General features: G+C 40.9%; 1 long non-coding RNA gene across 1 annotated transcript in view; it reads right to left on the minus strand.

Annotated features, from left to right (window-relative positions):
- The window catches only part of LOC132686533 (uncharacterized), a 53,205-nt gene that overhangs the window by 8,485 nt on the left and 25,547 nt on the right, over positions 1 to 19,173 (minus strand). The window contains exon 2 of the long non-coding RNA XR_009613739.3: positions 10,200 to 10,344. This is a non-coding gene — a long non-coding RNA (uncharacterized LOC132686533). The remainder of the gene's footprint in view (positions 1 to 10,199; positions 10,345 to 19,173) is intronic.

The raw sequence follows: 19,173 nt of genomic DNA on the forward strand, positions 1-19,173 counted from the left end.
AAGCACTCATGTGTTTTGGAAGCAGGAGCAAAGAGACCAAAAGACCAAGCCCTCTGAAGAAAGTAAACACAACAGGAATGCTTTGAGGGTGACGGAGTCTGCTCTTATCTCACTTCACACAAGCTTAGACTTCAAAGCACATTTTGTGACTCACATCCACTAATGACTAAAAGCAAAGGCCAAGTTATGAATTATGGAGTGGGGGGTGGGGGGTGGGGGAAGGAAATGATGGCAAAATCTTGAGAAAAAAGTGAAGTTAAGTGAAACTCATCTTCATGATTTTCATATTTCCGTGAGTGGGCATTCCTTGACCCCGCCGGGGAACATAACGACAACACAGGAAAGTGGTTAAGAGAATGGATTTTGGTGTCAGAAAATGCTGAGTCAGACTCTCAGTTCAGCCATCTGTTCTGTATGTTCCCTTGGGAAACTTACCTCTCAGTACTTCATCTCCTCCTTAACGGAAAAATAATCGTTCTTATGTCTAAAGATTGCTGAAAAATGAGAAATGCATCGATGCACGTAGAGAATTTAGCACAGTCCCTGGCACACAGTGAGACAGATTCAACATTAGCTCTAATTGTTTTTGGCTTATCCTTTAATATCACTGTGGCTTATACACTATATGTCATTCACACTGCAGGCTTATTCATCAGATCAAATTATTGCAAAGAATATGCCTTCTTAGTTTTCCGATCTAAGAGTTGTCTCTTCCTCCCTGGTCCCGGACGTGGAGTTGCTGCTAAGGCTTTTGTGCTTAACCCCCATCTTTCTCTGTCAGTCAGAGAATGGAAGAGAAGGAGTGGAAACAGCAATATATATTTTTTTAATTGCAAAAATTATGGGAGGCAGCATTGCCTTCATGTGAACACACATGAACTGTGTTTGGTGCTATAATCTGCAGGTCCCCGATGGACCATCAATCTACTCTTCTGGAATCACATGTATCAGTAACTCCAAAGTTCAGGTTTGAAACCAGGAGTCTGGCATATCCCAAATTCAGCTCAATGTGAGCATTCCTGCTCTCCTAGCACACCAATCTTGATCTTTGGTTCTGTTGACCCATTTGACTTCCCTGCCCTGTCAGAAGGCCCTTTGACTGTGGGCACCATGCTTCTTTCATCTTTCCATCCATTTCCTTCACTCAGAATCTAACACAGTTTTTTGGACATGGGAGACACTTAACACAAATTTTAAATAGAATAAAAGGCTAAAGTAAATTTGATCTGACTCCCAGTTAAGGAGCTGCATCATCACTATTATACCACCAGATGATTAGATGTTAAAGGTGAGAGTCTGAATAAACATATGGCCCAGTAAATGTTTCTTGAGTGTCTGTTTTGTGCCTGGTATTGTGCATTTTTCCTTTCTGATATTTTGTCTAACCTTCAACTAAAAATAGAATTGGTGAGGGGTGCCTGGGTGGCTCCGTTGGTTAAGCATCCAACTCTAGATTTTGGCTCAGGTCATGATTTCACACTTCATGAGATCAAGCCCTGTACTGGGCTCTGTGCTAATAACTCAGAGCCTGCTTGGGACTCTCTCTCCCTCTCTCTCTGCCCCTCCCCTGCTCTTGTGTGCGTGCTGTCTTTCTCTCTAAATAAATAAATAAACAAACTGAAAAAAATAGAATTGGCTAAATAAATATTTAATACTAGGCAATTTTGCCATTCAAAAAAATATGCACACAAAGTCCTCCAACAATGTTTTAAACCCCATACAATAAAAATATGTATTTTGTGAACCAGGAAAACTTGGAAGGTTATCATGGACTCATCAGTTGTTCTTACTTTAGTGCAAATTAGTCTTATCATCTTGTTTTCTGAACACTTGTCAAGCTGCTGTAAATAAAGATGGAAGCTTGTGAGGAGAGAGGGGAGGGGAAGAATTGATATTGGTGCTTTGGAAAGTTTGGGACCACACCTGCCCATGTTTGGCGACTTGGGTAGATGAGGAAAAAGACAATGAAAGAGCCTAGGCTTTGGATCCATGAAGAGGAATTCCTTTTCTACCTCCTAACTAAGTTGCAAGTCTCCAAGGACAAACTGCTAACATCAGTGTGTTAGTTCGGATTGTGTTGGACTTTGTCTTAAACAAAGAAGGGGGTTTATTCTTCTCCCCTGACAAAAGCCATCCTTAAAGTAGGCCTTCCATCCTCATGTTGGTTGCCATGTAATCCCAAGATGGCAGCTCCACTTCCAAACTCAATCAAGAAGAGGATCAGCTAAGTGAAAGAGGCTAAGACTAAAGAGAAATGATTCCTCTTAATCCGCTTTTCCCAAAGTCTCATCCAGGGTCACCTTGCAGCCACCATCAAGTTGGCAAGAACCCTGTAACAGAGCCATGCTGACCAATGAGGAAGGCTAAGAAATGTCACCATTGTAGAGGGAGTACATGACCACTCCAGAGAAAACTCACGTTCTGTTCATTAAGAAAAGAGAATGGATACCAAGTAGGCCACTGATTCTCTTTGCCACACTTTCCCCATTTGCATAATTGAAAAAATAATACCTACCCTATAATGATTTGGAAATTTAAGTGAGATAATGCATTTGTATAATCCCCTGCTTATAGCAAGCATTTAGTAATGTGCATTTCCTCTACTTTCTCGTTCAAGTTTCCCCTGATATCCAAAAATAGAGTGTTCCTGTGAAACCTTTCCTGCCAAACTGGCATAAAGCAAAAAAGCAATTACCATTTATTTATAAGGAAAGGTTTTTGAGTGTGCCCAGACCTAAAGAACAACCTCTCGTAGGCTGTTCTGATACCTTAGGACACGTCTTGCTAACAGATGCAAAAGTAACTACAGAAAAGACACAGATGCTCACAGACACAATAGAAGCTCTGGAGGCTTGATGCTGAGATGCTGCCTGTGGATCCATGGAAAGAGCTGGGGAGGGAACCAGGGAAGGAGCAGGGGAAGGAGCCAGGGAAGGAGCAGGGGAAGGAGTGGGTCGGCACCATTCCTGCTGCCCAGAACACGCTGCTTCTGTAACGCTCACTGCAAAACCCATGCTGACGGCTATTTTCTCATCTCTTACCTTTTCTTCAGATATCTTTTGGTTAGCAAAAACAGGTACTAATGTAGGTCTTTTGTAATAGCAAAGTGGTATAATGCAAACTTTTGAAGAGTGGGAGATAACCTGTATGTAGTAGACAATAAATGTTAGGTAACAGGATGAACTTTGTTTTAAGTTTATTTATTTATTTTGAGAGAGACAGAGGCAGCACGAGTGGGGGAGGGACAGAGAGAGAAGGAGAGAGAGAGAGAATCCCAAGCAGGCTCTGTGCTATCAGTGCAGAGCCCTCCACGGGGCTCAAACTCTCGAAACCATAAGGTCATGACCTGAGCTGAAGCCAAGAGTCAGTCGCTTAACTGACTGAGCTACCCAGGTGCCCCAGGATGAACTTTTAGAGCATCTTATGGTTTTCATATGCTGCATTGTAAACCTTGGCCTAGTATATCTTTATTAATTCATTAAAGCAGAGATCTGAACTCAGTAGACTATGAAAGAAGTCTTGGACTCTTCGTTTGTAATAAATACTGTGGGTCATTCTGATGCAGGTGACTCCTTGAAAATTGTTTAAAGCTCAGTGCTTTAAGAGAAGTATCTAAATAGTAGAAAGAATAGTTACTACATTTTTGATCGTGTGTGTGTGTGTGTGTGTGTGTGTGTGTGTGTGTGTTTTGAGGATGATGGATCCTTTGGGCTATATTGGTGGTAACACAAGCAAACCTTAGCATAATGAGAAACATAGAAATGTCGAATATTATTGGGAATCTAAACTCAAGAATGATTTTTCTCTGTTTAAAGAGTGTGGCAATATTATTATAGAAATTAGTACCTTGCGAGTAGTCAAGATGATGTACAAAAACAAAGAAATATTAATGTACCATCACCAGGATTCACAGGAATTTTGACAAATCAAAATTTTGTATAAAAGTCAGGTCTTTTAGCTGATTAGGCAATCCACAGTTGGCAAAAGGTGCACTGGAGTCAATCTTCACCTGGCAAATTTGACTTCCTGTTTCTAAGAAAAAAAAAAAAAAAAAAAACAACTCATAAAATAACTCCCAAGGCTTTTTGCACATCAAATAGCTCTTACAGAATCAAATTTTGATGAGGTAAGTGTAAGGAATTTAGTAACATATGGATTAAATTTCCCTTAAAATAGACATCATTTTAAAATGAGGAGGAAACAAAGTTCTTGGTAAAATATGAAAATATATTTTGGTTTGCCTTGAACCCCAAACACAATTTGAAAAATAGTTCAAGATGTTCACCAAGCCCCCAATACAGCTGGTTTCACCCATCTCTAGTTCCAAGATATAAACTGTTGGGAGTTCTGGTAATTACAAATATTACAAAAGCATTAGAAAATATTGGAAAATAGTCAGAAATGAAGAAAGAACAAAAATTTAGAAATAAACAAATCCAAACTCAGGGATTCTGTCTCCAAAAGCTTAAGGGTGGGCAATCCTGATCCCAGATAGCTGATGAAATTAATTTCAATTTCTTCTTATGTTTCAGAAGAAAATAATTAATGACAAATATGGATGGATAAATATTTCAAGAACACTTCTGATAATAATAAAATGACAAAGAAAACGTGTTCCATTGCAGAAGACAATTTGTTAACAGGCTACATCCAAAGTACCTATGAGGACAAGACTATCTCAAAGAGCTAATGAGATCATTCTTTAGGGGCAGAGGCTCTTACAAATTTTGATCAAAACCAGTTAGCTCCATTGATGAAGCCTTGTACGAACAAAATTAAGGTCATGATTTAATTGATTCTTAAATTTTTACAAGCTTGTTCTCTAAAATCAGTCTCACTATAGTAGAGCAACCTTTCTCGAATTCAAATACATCATGTCACCTTTTAAAATTCTTCCTGGGTTCTCCACTGCCCTCAGAAGTAAGTCCAAACTCATGACATCAAGGACCTTCCTGTGTACCTATTATGACTCATTTTTCACTAGCTCGTGTTTTACTATTATCTCCTAGATAACTCTATATTCTAATTATACGAACTATTTACAGCCCTTACAATGTTTCTGTAGAGAAACATCCTGCTGATGATGTAACTTGGATTTTTTTTTCCTTTTTTCTTGCTGAAAGAGGTACTGTTACATCACTTTTATCATCTTTAGAAGAGTAAAGGATCTTGAGGAACTGAATACAGTGTTCCCAATCCAAAGAGGATTGCTCTGTGGAAGATAGGGTGGCCGTGAACAAGTATGCACCTGTCCTGATTATTCAGGAAAAGACAGATAAAAAGAATCTAGTTCCAGGACTGAAAAAGAAAAGCTGCCTGACCCCTGGTGGTACAAGTCCTTGGGAAGGAAAAGACATCAGAAATTCTATGTCTGCAGGACATGAAAGTTTAGTCCAGTCCTGCCATCTTTCTCCTCAGTGGCTATCATCTCTGAGAATGACTCTGTATGGGACCCAGAGACCCAAGGATTAAGGACTTGGGGACTGGGCACTCTCATTCTGCTGAGCCTGGTTCTGAGGGTGGATCTTCCAGCCTCTAAGATCCAGTCTCTGGTCCATCGCCATCTTTTGTGGACTGTGTAGGTCCAGTTGTGAACAGTGTCACCAAGTGGCAGCAAGAGGCACAAACAACAATGAACTGAGTAAAGCCCAGGCTCTTTACTCTTGGGTGTTAAAAGCAGAGTGATGACCTTCTCTTGGGCTATATAAACCTTTGGAGTTTTAGCAGACTCAGAAAACTGAGGAACTGAGAGGTGGAGAGCTGAAAGTTTGACTGATCCTATGTGTATGGACTGAGCTAGTTTCCTTTCAAGTGTAAAAGAAAAAGTAAATCCCCCCTGCCTTTGCCCAGTTCTGTGGAGTAATCACTATCTGATGTACTTCTCTGACTCCCCATCATCTGGAGGGCTCCTCGTCCCCCTTGTCTTTCTGTCATCTCAAGTGCCCCTTCATTCAAAAGTCCTGTTTGCCTCACTAAGCCTGAAGTGTCCCCCTTAGCACCCCATACAGACATTCATGTTACCTTTCCCCTCCCCCAAACTGTGATACTTCCTTCACGTTGCAACCAGAACTCCCTAAGTCAAAATGCCCAATTTGCTCATTTTTCCTCCATCCTACCCCCTCTCCATTCAGCTGTGAGATTTAATGGAAGAACTGCATGTTATTCACTGATTCATTTTCACCACCCAGCATATCCTAACTGGTAATAAGACATCCAAGTCTTCAGTTAGGAAAGAGAAATGCCCATGCCAAATACAAGGCTCAAAAGCCATGACCAACAATAGCTCTAGTTTTGTTTACTAGCCCTTGAATTGACTGAATAAAATAGATCGAAACTGGACCAAGGTCATCAGGGAATTGTGTGTTTAGAGAAACACAAAGCTAATGAAGAAAGTCCTGGGATTGTTCATTCCCTAATGAAATCATCATGTCCTCAAACACTCACCAAGAGGAAGTGGAGAACTCCCAAAGTATCCCTGGGACACTGGGCAGGGAAATATTCTCAGAGGGCAGATTTAAAGGCTGACAGGTGGACTGGCCAAGGAACTCACTCCACTGCCAGTGTAGGAAGGAAGCCCTGTTTTCCTACAAGGGAAATGACATGTATTTTGGGCCAGTGACCCCTCAAGATTGCTTCCCATAGCGTCCTTTCACAAATGGAACACTTTAAAATAGATCATTTTTTTCAGGCAAGTTCCAATCAGAAAACAGAATCAGCAGAGATAATATAACACAGGGAACTGGTGAAACTGATGTTGGAGAATAAGGGAAAACTGAGGTAACACAGACAGTAACAGGAAAGTAGGGCCTGTGGAAATGAAGGACACAGTTAGTAGTTAACCTCTAGCAGTGCAGAGGAGTTCCCTGTGGGGCTGGGCTCAGACCTCTGAGGAGGGTCTAGACTCTTCAGGAAGCAGACTTTCTTCTACTTTCTTTCTACCTCTGGAAGCTGAGATATAGATCCCTGAAAAGGGAACGCTATGCATCTGCCCTGGGGGAGAACCTCCATGGAACTGGAATCCAGACCTGTGAGATGGAGGGGAGGGGTCTCTTCTCCCTGGTCCTGTCTTCCTGTCTCCTTCTGACATCCCCTACTGGCAGAAGCCAGAGGACAAAAGAGAAATGTGTTTTGCAGAGTCTTAGCCCCAGTATCACGGAGAAGAGCACAGAATGGTGGACCGGAGGGAGAGGCAGGAGCTTAGTAAGCATCATGTTCCAAGCCTTTGTTCACTCACCCTGACATATGCCCTTCTGAATAGGCCTGAACTTTCAGAAAGGAAGAACATCTTTATACCTTTCTCAGTAAGATTCAACTATCTGTTATACAAGTGAAAACTCTGTTGCCATCTCCCCAGAAAGAAGAGACACAAAGTCCCAAGAGTCAATGGTTTCCATCCCTGGGCAACGAACATGGTACCCATCTCTGAGCAATGTTAACTATTCTTATAATCCAGTCACTGTCACACCAGAATATCTTGCAACACAAACACTAAACTTGAAAATGATCCGACAATATAACGATCCTTGCATGAAATAACAGGAAGGGAAAATAACACATAAGCCGTATAACACAGTAAGGAAGGCAGAAAAATAGACATAACGGCTACAGTCTTTGTTTCTGCAAGTGTCATGAAGCCATTTATAATTTATTCCCTCCACCCCCCCTAGTCTGTGTTTTCTTTTCCCTTAGTTCCTCAGCTAATTTAGTTCTTTACCTGCTATGGTGACACAAAGCTTTTGCCCTCACGGGCTCTGCCTCCTTTTGGTTGTTGCCATTTTCCATTAACTTTTGTTATTGGGTGTGAAAACATGAGAAGGTGCCCAGAGAATCTCCTAAAATTTAGACAGAATCCTTCCTGTCCCCTCGGCACAGAAGTAATCCAATTTCCCCCTGGGTCATCAGAATCAGTCACCCAAGCAAATAGCAAGCTCGTTTTCTGCAGGTGGTTCAGTAGCACGAGGACCCCGACATGACCGGTGGGTACTTTCAAAATGTTGGGGTGATGAGAGAACAAACCAGACTCATTCAAGAAATTTTGGAGATTGGTAATTGGGCTACTCCTTGGAGGAGTAGTTTACCAGGGGTAAAAGTTAGGATCCGTGTAAAGAGGTGTGGAAGAGTGAAAGAGAAATGCATAATGTGAAGTGAGAATGAGAGAATAGCATCACTGGCACCGTTCGTGTACCCCAGACCAAAGCAATGGTTCTCAAAATATTTGAAATGTTGAAAGCGAGAAGCGCCATTTCTTGCCAAGTAGAGTCCCAATGCCTTGGATAAAATTGGACAGATGATATGGCCCCAAGATGACAGAATCTGCCTATAATATATTCATCATTAAAGCACACCTTGCCTGAAACTCAACCTCTTAGCTCCCTAATTAGCTCAGTTGATAAATTTAGCCAGGCTGATTTAAAAACGGCAAGGGTCTGTGGCTGTGTGATGAATATACTGGGCAGGATAGGTACACAGGTGTTTTTAGCAGCAGAAAGCAACTTCATTCTTGAAGAAAGTGAGAAAACAATGAAGTGAATCTTAGGTGTAAAAAATCTTAGGCTGTGATTTAAGAATCAGATAACATTAGAATATCAATAATGGGATGTATTTTTCCTTTCTTGGGAATTATTTTTGTCTTTCACACTTTCAAGCATGCTTCCAAAAGTCAAGCAAAACAAGGAAACTGTTTACTTGAATCTTCCAAGAAGTAAAGAAGGTGAGAGCTTACAGAGGACTTCTCCAGGCTTAGATTTTATTGTTCTGAGAGAAAACAAATCAGAAGCCTTTAGGGATCCTATCTGTGAATATCCTCTTCCTCACTTAGCCTGTTTTCTGTCCCAATTAGAGCTCTGTTGTTTCTGATCTTTTTATGAGCATGGATGTGTGCTGAAATTAAAAATCAAATGCATGAATATTGCAGTAAAGGAAAAATAGAAAATCTGAAGTTAGTCTCGGTTTTAGATTTAAGGCTGTGTTCTAAATGCTACTTGTCTAAGTAATCCTTTTCCTTTTGATCCTAGGTGTTAAAACAGGAAAGTTCTGCATGAAATTGGCTTCCTGGTGTGAATAGCAAGACTTGAAGTTCAAAGATACTTGTGAAATCCAGACCTTGTTTTATTCATTAATTCCTATAGGCAAGTGCAGCTATTTAGCTAGACAATCAGAGACCTAGCTTGACTGTTTAATGTATAAGCAGAAGCCCGATTGTCCTATCCTGCAGCAAGATTCAGGGAGAAAGTCACAAACTGTAGGGTCAAAAGTTGCAGGTGAGGGGGTGCCTGGGTGGCTCAGTCACTTAAGCCTCCACTTTGGCTCAGGTCATGATCTCACCGTTTGTGAGTTCGGGCCCCAGGTCGGGCTCTGTGCCGACAGCTCAGAGCCTGGAGCCCGCTTCAGATTCTGTGTTTCCCTCTCTCTCTGCCTCTCCCCCACTTGCACACTCTCTCTGAAGAATAAATAAGGACTAAAAAAAAGTGCATGTGAAAACACAGGGATTAATGGTAGGTCAGTCATGGAATTGGAGGGGCACTGAAAAAAAAAAACCTAGGGTAGGAGACCTTGTGGAAAGGCAAAAAAAAAAAAAAAAAAAAAAAAAATAGGAGAGGGATGATTGAGATTCAGACCCTTGTACTGATTGCCTGACAATAGTCCTGCTCTGGAGACGCCCTATTCACCTCTACCAATTAGGTGGTTTGGGAGAAGCGGGGAAGGAAGGGACTGAGCCAAACAGGCAAGCAGTGAAGTATCCTCTTGGCATCTGTCCATGTGCCATGAGGCCAGTGATAGTCAAAATGGGCAGAGCCCCACCGTTGACAGGTGCTGTGAAGTCCCTGCTACCTCTCTCGGTAGTGCCCCACCCTTAGTCTGGACTTGGTTATACTGCTCCAGACAAAACAGGTACCAGAGCGACCTGCGGACAGGACTGTGGTTGCCACAGGGCTGGCATTCATTCAACAACGTATAACGTAAGCCTCAATAATAACGGAGGCATTGTAGAAAAATTGAGAGCAAAGACAAAAACACTAATAAGAGCCCCAGAAAAAAGTACTGTAGATTCATTCCTGCAGTTGCACTTGCCTCTCCTCTGTAATAATATTTATGGAAATATGTTTCCTCTTGTGGGAAGAAATATACACACGCATGTGCACACACAAACACACATCCACATACATTCACACAATCGTTTTTCAAAGGCTGTGACTTACGCCTCGTCAGCTTTCTGAACATCAGTCGTGTTTTGACAAATCAGCAGAATTCCCGAGAACACAGTAACTGGCCAGTGAGACCGTGATCTCTTTACCACCAAGTCTAAGTGCATGTTTCTCCGGGAAAACGTGTTCATTCCTTACCCTGCAAGAGAACAGAATGTGGCCATATGGTTGCTACTAGGAAATAATTATCCTGTAAGGGAAATGGGTGCCAGTTTCTGATACTTAATCCTCTCTCTGTAACGTGGGTCAAGGGCCCTGGATTCTAAACTTCTTTCTCTGGGGGGCTGGGGGGGGGAGGGGATGAGGTGACACCGCGGTTTCTTCTTCTTCCCTAAGACAAACGTACAATTCTTTGCTGGAATGTTTCGAGATGCCTGTTGAACTGGGTCAGTGCACCAAACAAAATCTTCTACTGTTTTATTCCACAGAAAACTTGCCTTACCTAACGATTCCACATCTACTCAAATAAAAAGAACAAAAGGGTAAACTCAGAGCCCTGTCATCCCCCCACACACCCCTGTTTTCTGCATTTAATAAAGGCAGCAGCTAAAATTTAATAGCATTTGGAAAGCCATGAAGCCATGTCCTGGAGTTACATGGCATATTTTATATTATAGTGGTAGAGTTAGGAAAGGAGTGAGGCTCCAATGTGTCTCTTGATGCAAAACTTGGTGTCTCCACATCAGACTGATATAGATGGTGACTGATATACAGGATGAAGCCAAAAAGAAGTGTGTGTGTGTGTGTGTGTGTGTGTGTGTGTGTGTGTGTACAGGGACAGGTTGGGGAGTTGCAAAGCAAAGTGTCAGTAAATATAATTTTTTATCATGGCAAAATTATTGGTTTAACTGATATTTCACTGAGGTATCTAAAGGCACATATGGTAACCTTCCTAAACATAAGAGGGTTCATTCCTGCAAAAGTGCTTATAGCCAAGCTCTTTCTTGCGTTTCTCAAATGAAGTATTTTTCGAGCTAAGTTGCTTCGTGTACACAGCAGATCTGTTCCCAAATACACCAACCTTATTAACCAACGCCGGACTCAGGCTATTTCCTATGGGAAACACAATTTTTTTTTTTTTTTGGTTTTCAATAAAAATTTGGGCCAAATTAGAAAGTAAATAAATGAATACTTCTCAAGAATCCATGATAACACTTGCTGAGCAGTGGGTCAGGCCAGATTTAATCTAAAATCGTTCTGCTGCGTGTAAAATGATTATGTCATAGCATTTGTCTTTAATTACTCACCTCTTTCCAAAGGCTTGACTCATAATGTGTTTCTCGGTTAACCACAAACACTTGCACTACAAGACTTGTCATATAGATTCACTCACCCCCCCTTCCCCACCCCCTCTGTTTTTGCACTTTGCAACATTGTTAAGTCACAGCTCCTGAAAAAGAAATTTTGAGACATTGTCTAAACCATCTCCCCCTTGATACTTTGAAGACTCCCATGCTAAGAAAAATAACCCTGGCTTCTCTTGACTCATGAAGACCAGTAGAGCAGGCTTAATAGTAATGGAAAGAGCAATACCGTATTATCACGATTTTGTACTATAGGGTGCTGTTCCTGTGAGAATGTCTATGAGTTCAAGAACATATGAAAAGAATTAAAACAAAGGATTGTAGCTCGTAATTGAGTACAAGTCAATTAAGCAACCACATACATATTTTTCCCTCATCGCTTCACTTCTCACCTCACCTTCCCCTATGAGAAACAGAGTGAATTATAATTTAATTCAGAATAAATTAAATCAGCCCACTTAGCACATATTGTTAATCCTCGAAGTTTTAGCAGAGGTGTTGGATCCCAGGAGTGCTTTTTGCCATCTCTCCAGACTAATCCCGTGTGAAGTTTGGGATTATAGAATTTGGGGGAAATGTGGGAAGTGATGCAATCCTAAAGATATGTTCATCCAGGCCTGGGTTGTGTGTGTGTGTGTGTGTGTGTGTGTGTGTGTGTGCGCGCGCGCGCGTGTGTGTGTTTTCCCCTTGGGTAAAGTAGGAAGCACCTGAATGATGTAATTTGGGCTCTTCAGGCGTTCTGACTCCCAAATCTCCACCCCACTGACCTGAAATCCCTCCTATGCTAGTTTCGTTTGTTTTGTTTTGTTTTGTTTTGTGTTGGGGAGAAGGGTGGGGTGGAAGTTAGTTAAAATAAAAAAGACTTTGTTAACAACAGAAATAGGCACATGAATTTTTCTTTAGGTAGTGAAAATTCCCCAGTTAAAATGCCAATACTGGCAAGGATTGGCAACACATTAATCTATGCTCCAGGAAGAAGCTAGAGAGATGGCTGGGACCATTTTGGGGGCTGCCTGTTGTCATCCCAGTAGCAGTTACTACTGTAGGGTGTGGTCCCCAACTCCCTTCTGTGACTCTTTTTTTCTTTATCCGTATTCATAGATATAAGTATAGGTATACAGGTATATATATAGAGAGAGAGACAGAGAGACAGAGACAGAGAGAGAGAGAGAGAGAGAGACAGAGAGAGAGAGAGAGAGAGAGAGAGAGAGAGAGAGAGATGTGTATAGATATTGTCAAGACTTTGTAGCTAATCTACCTCTGGTGAAAGATTTTCTATGTAGCTGATTGGCCATCCTTCCACCTGGACCCAGGCCTCCTACATTCTGATTCCAAACTTCGCTAGCCTTCTTTTCTCTTATGCCTGCCATTGTCCTTACCCCCTTGACTCCATGCTACAAGAATGATTATTTTCTCCTCATCAACACTTTGGCTTCCTTTCTCTCTTGCTTGGTAGTCACCATTTAGAACCCAACTGACATCTCAAAAAATCCTCTTTTATATTTGATAAGGAAATAAATTGTGATATAACAAACACACCCTCATAAAATAGAATGAGCTTTAACTTGGGGGTACGATTCCTACACAAACAAGCACATTGAGAAACCTCATTCAGGGGTACCTGGGTAGCTGAGTCAGGTTGAGTGTCGAACTCTTGATTTCAGCTCAGGTCATGATCCCAGAGTACTGGGATCAAGGCCTGCATCAGGTTCCATACTGAGTATGGAGCCTGCTTAAGATTCTCTCTCTCCCTCTGCCCCTCTCCCCTGCTGGAGCAGTCTATAAACAAACAAACAAACAAACAAATAAATAAAAGAGACCTCCATCAAAATTGTACCTGACATGGGCCCCAGTCATTGACGTCATCATTTACCAACCCCGGATGTGTTCTGTTGCTTGTGATTGCTTTCTTCCCACCATCCCACGTTTGAGCACCTGTGACTGGCTGGAATTGCGGAAACATTTCTGTGTCCTATGTTTTTATTCAGCAATAAGCATCTACTCTTCTATCCTTATTTGTAATTGATTTTTTTTCTTTTTTCTAATACATTTATACTATATACATTTTCCAGTTACCTTAGGTCCTTTTTGGAACAAGGCAGAAGTTAGTTGGTAAACTTACTAATGTAATTTTTTTAATCTTCCTGGTTTTGCTCCTTATCTCTTTCTATGGCTCAACATTACCTTAGCCTTGATTTCTTGATCTGACCATCATGATAACCTATAATTGAAGTAAAAAAAAAAAAATCTAGGTACTGGTTCTAATTATACACTTAGCAGCTATAGCACCAGAAAGTTCCTTAACTGAGCTTGCTTTAAAGGAAGACTATCCTTACAACAGGGACAATGTGACAGATAGACAAAAGAGCAAATACAAAAGATCCCCAACATAATGCCTGATAGATACAATATGCTCCATAAATGCTCCTTGATTTATAAATTATAAAATAAAATTGTCACCATCCTGACTTGATTTTGTCAAGCATATAGCAATGACAATGGGTGTCTTACATAGTAGGGTTTCTGAGAAACCTCTTCTCTCTGGTTTAAACATTTTCCCTCGGTCCCACGTGTGATGTCACTAATCAAATAGGTACATAACAAATTTTATTTATTTATTTTTTTAAAGAACTTTTTTTTTTTAATGTTTATTTATTTTTGAGACAGAGAGAGACAGAGCATGAACAGGGGAGGGTCAGAGAGAGAGGGAGACACAGGATCTGAAACAGGCTCCAGGCTCTGAGCTGTCAGCACAGAGGGCTTGAACTCACAGACCGTGAGACCGTGACCTGGGCTGAAGTCAGACGCTTAACCGACTGAGCCACCCAGGCGCCCCAATATATAACAAATTTTAGATGAGGACAAATGGTGACTTACTTAAAATCCCTTTCTTCTTGACTTAATGAAGCATTCAAAGCAGCCACCTCTATTTTGGCTTTTTGTCACATATTTTCCCAAGGGCATGACTTGGTTTTCTCTGGAATGTTCAGTCAGCTTTCATTGGTGAAGGCAGCATGCCATCCATTTTCCCCCCAGCCAACTCTGATACTGCTTAATGGGAGTGGGAGGAAGACATTGGTGTCCCAGGGAAATTCAGTGTCCAGTTTTCTCCCTCTCAGTCAGCTACGATAGCATAAAACAAGCACTTGAGCTTCAACGGTTTTGACTGCCTCAGAAAATCATGGATCCTGTGGCATTCACGCGGGTTAACTGCCTCCCCCAAAGCATTCCAGTAATCTCCTCTTCACCTCCTCTAATTTATTATCATATCTTTTGACCTTCTTTCTTTCTTTATAAAATTCATTAAGTTGCCTATTTGTAGAGCGGGGACTAGTAGATAACTGTTAAAACTTACTGGAGGCCTTTGCTTGGGAATAGACTTACAGATCTCTCGGGCACAAAATGCCATGAAAGCATGTGGGTTTTGATATCTTTTGGTTGTGTGAGGAGGAATAATAAAAGGACAAAATCCTAAGAGGAAAATTAAACTTTCCAAAGACAGAACATAGCTGCATTTTAAGTAACCACTTTAAAGACAGGACTGCTGTTTTGGCAAAAGCCAGTAAGCCACACAAAATTAATTTCATGTTTCATTGACATTACTTTCAGGAATTTCATGTTGACATAACCTATAGAGTAAGGGTGAGATAGTGCAGACAATATATCTAATGCTGCTACACCAACACAAAATATTTTAAATCTGAACAGAGACCCAAGGTTGTACAATAGTCATGTTCTGTGTAAAAAAAAAAGAACAAAACTGTGATTTTCACATCAGCTGTCCAAATGCTAATTGCTTCTAGTGCAAAAGTTTAAATCAAACTGTGAACTCTCTGTGGCTCCTGTGTGGAATCTGAGAGACATTTCAACCTATTTATGATTTTGCCTTTCGTGTAGATAGTGACCCTTTTGTATGATTGCCATGTTAAAAAATGTCAATGAATGTGTGACTCCAGGTTGTATGTCAAGTTAATGATAAGGTATCTATGAACACTTACTTCTAAATACATTAAATACAAGAGTTGCCTTTCTACAAAACAAAATATTTTGTAGGTTGTTGATTTGGCCACTGAGATGTTTGTATGTCCCGTGACAGCTGTCTGACCTGTTCTTTACATTAGTAAATGTCACCATGAATCCCTGATCCAAGTGCTGAGAAAACCGTTGAATGACCAAGGCTCTTTCTGTCTCTGAGGCAATAGGCATTGTTTTCATAATGCAGAGTTTCTAATTCTACCTCTTGACTCCCAAAGTCACATATTAATAATTGGCAGCAGTCAGGCCAGAATTGGGGCTATTGTAAAGGCTTCTCAGCTAGTTTCTATCTTCTAAAGGTATGTATTAGCACATTCATTAAAAGAGTTATTTTAGTGAATGGTTGGCCTGTAATTTGCACCCTTTCAAGTATACCATAAAGGTGGGATTTCATTTAGTCTGGCAGAATCTGGAGACCACTTGGTAATACCAGAATCTCAGTGTTGGCTAGGTGTTTGGATTTCTTGAACTTGATGATTTCCAAATTTCAGAATGACAACCATTGCTTGAAGTCATGGGAAATTTTTTCTCTTGTGATTTAATCTTACCACGTGTGATAGCTAGTTGTTGCCAAAATAATGCTGCATAATATCCCACTCCAAACAGCATGATTACTCTCACTCACACATCTGTTGATCAGCTGGGGATCAGCTGATCTAAGTAGGCCTCCACTAAGCACTACTCAAATTTCCAGGTTGGATATGGGTCTGCTCCACATGTTTCTCTTCATCTTTGGACTGTGGACTAGCTGGGACATGTTTATCTCATGGGAATGGCAGAGGCATAAAGAGGGATAAGTGGAGACATACAACGTCTCTAAAGACCCGTTCCCAGAACTGGCAACTCTCACTTCTGCCCATATTCCAGTGGTTAAATCAAGGCAGTTGGATAAAGCCAAAGTCAAAGACTGGGAAAGTACATACTACCTCTAGTGAGAAGAACTACAAAGTCATATGCCAAAAGGGCAGGACACAGCGAGAGGTTATGCACTGGGGACAACCATTCCTTCTTCCACATTGTCAAATGTCGAGGAAGGCATACAAGTCAGTTGTAGCCATAATTCAAGGAATTGATGATGGAACAGTTGAGAGGTAGAAATCACTCAGCAAGGAAGAAGGTCATGCAACATCTTTCACTTGAATTATACCGTTAGCTTGTTGTCATGCTAAAGTCTCGTAGCCTCTAAGGGTATTTCACAGTTGAATTCTAATTATGCAAGTTACATAGAATGTTGATGGTTACAGTCAATACTATCTCTAGCCCAAGGTTGACTAATACAAAAAGGAAAGGGTTTTATAGAGATTTGTAAATATAGAGATTTGTAGATTTTTTAGGGGTAAGATTTTAAGGCAGAAGTGATGTGCCAGTAAGAAAACTGGCAGCTTCTGCTTTCTCTTTCTCAGAGCCCAGCTGCTCATTAAATAGTCAGGGTACTCTCTGCTGCTCTAGACACTACCTGGAAAGACCATATTGGCCAGGGTGGGGGGTGGAGGTGGGAGATGGGATGAGGGAGAAGCTATATGGAGGATAGTGGAGGAACCTAGCCAACAGCAAGAGCTTAGATCCTAGACCTGTGAACCCAGCTGAGTTGTCTCAGCCAGGTCCCAGGTGTTCAAACTACCCTAGCTAGGTATGAGTATATACATACGCATATATATGAGTATATATATGAGTGTGTATATATATATATATATATATATATATATATATATATATATGAGTAAAGAGGCCATCTTGGATAGTACAGCCCCCACAGACATCACATGAAACAGAGAAGAGCCATTCTTGCTGTGCCTCATCTGAATTCCTGATCCGTAGAGTTGCGATAAACAATAAACTTGTTATTGTTTTAATCCACTATGTTTGGGGGCAGTTTTTTAGCCAGGATAAGATCATTGTAACAGTGACTTTTGTGAGAATTTCTCCAAAAGGTGGAATTCTTGTGGTCTGTATCATTTTGCCATTTTTGGCATTTTTTCCAGAGGACATGACATTTTTATCATGGGGAATGTCAGTGATGATATACGATATTCTTGTTATTTGATGAGTTTGGAGAGAGAAGAAGTAGTTTATTCTTTTCAACTAAGTATTATTTAATTTTGAGTTCTACAATTTACAACCGGATTATCTAAAGGAGAGGGTCAATAAATTAATATATTAGCTGGTTTTCTGTCAGAAGATTAAGCCAGGTCAAAGGATCACTATCTATTGGAAGCTCTAAGGGAGAATCCATTTAGACTGTTGGGCAGAATTCCATGTTTTGTTGTTGTAAAATCAAGATCCAGATTTTCATGTTGGCTGTAAGCTAAAGGCTATTCTTAGCTTCTAGAGGCCATTTAAATTCCTGGTTCCTCTCCTGTCTCTTGCAGCAATGGCAGGTCATGTCCTTCTTGTACTTCCTGTCTCCCCTTCCACTTCCTGTCTCCCTCTGCTTTTAAGACCTCATGTGATTAGATTGCACCCAACTGGATAATCCAGGAAATTATCCTTTCCTCAACTGCAAAAAGTTCCTTTTACATCATGGTATATACTAATACCACACTCAGGAGTTATGCAAGATGCGTCCTATGCAGCTATATGTGACAGCTCTTCGAAGCATTTTAGAGCAGAGGGGAGGCAGTTTACATGTCCAAGGCTCCATTTCCATGTCACCAACCCTCCCAACCAAACTGGCAAGTTACCAATTCACTCACGTTTCAGCACAGGACTTCTCTTTCCATCCTCTCTCTCTATGAACCCAAGAGAAAGATTTTTCCCTCAGACACAAACAAACAAAAGAAATTTTTAAAGGAAATATTTATAATGGTAATATTATTCTTAATTACAGAAAGAAAAATTTTAGGATGGATTATTTTTTTAAGAAAAGGACCTCCGGACATCTGCACAGATCCTTTAGCTCATTCTCAAGCCTAGTTATTCCCCTCTCAGTATCCTAAATGCTTTCTAGTTCCACTCACTAAATTATCCCTCGGTGTCCAGCTGAGTCAGCCTTTCTCATGTGTCACCAGCCACTACCTAGCCAGGACACGGCTACCATTTTGTCCTCCAGTTTATGTTAATATCACTCATGACTGGTAATTACCTCACAATCTAATTACGAAGCAATGAGTTTGACCATGGGACGATTGATAGGGTGCCATGCTTCTCAACTTTATTGATGTAGTGGCGGAACAGTGTTCCAAGATATCTAAGGTAAAAAGCCCATTGTTTTAAAAGCTCAAATGAAGCCTTCCTGTTTGTTAAGTGAGATTCCCCTTCCCCTGCCTTTGTAATTTCTGAATCTCTGTGATGTCCTGAGGCTTCTTTGGGCACAGTTTTGAAAACATTAGTATGGTGGAAAGAACTGTAGAGTGGGAGGGAGAATATGCTTCCCAATTTTTTTCTGTCTGTGACTTTGGACAACCCTCTGAGATTCTCTTCTCATCTAAGTGAGAATAATACCTTTTCCTACCAACCCACAGGACTGTGTGGGCACCAGTCTCATATCCCATGATAATTCTCCCCTTTTCCGCCCCAATTTTCTAATGACTCAGGATTGTTTGTGTCTTCCTAATACCCCCCCCCATGTTTATGATCTTGAGCCATTGACCAACTTTTCTTCCATATCTACAATAAATTGTCCTTTCTTC

Source organism: Panthera onca, chromosome F1 (genome assembly GCF_046562875.1).
Source record: "Panthera onca isolate mPanOnc1 chromosome F1, mPanOnc1 haplotype 2, whole genome shotgun sequence".
NCBI classification, from domain to species: Eukaryota; Metazoa; Chordata; class Mammalia; order Carnivora; family Felidae; genus Panthera; species Panthera onca.